Source organism: Trachymyrmex cornetzi, unplaced genomic scaffold (assembly GCF_001594075.2).
Source record: "Trachymyrmex cornetzi isolate Tcor2-1 unplaced genomic scaffold, Tcor1.1 scaffold273, whole genome shotgun sequence".
Lineage (NCBI taxonomy): Eukaryota > Metazoa > Arthropoda > Insecta > Hymenoptera > Formicidae > Trachymyrmex > Trachymyrmex cornetzi.
In genome coordinates, this window is record NW_017297405.1 from 136,590 (window position 1) to 136,810 (window position 221).

The window sequence follows — 221 nt, forward strand, 5'->3', positions numbered from 1 at the left end:
CCTCTGCCGGTCCGTTAATCAAATTCAGTCAAAGTCAGTTGAAAGTTATCGTCGGTCCGCGACCAGATCGCCGCAATCAAATCGGCGTGATCAGCGATTTTAGTCGCGAAAAAGTTTCAAGCGGAGGTCTCCAGACATCCAACTGAGGCCACTTCGAGGTCCAATTCTGCACGCGACCTCCACCTAGATCGGACCATCGGCAATCATTGCGAAGTCCGGAA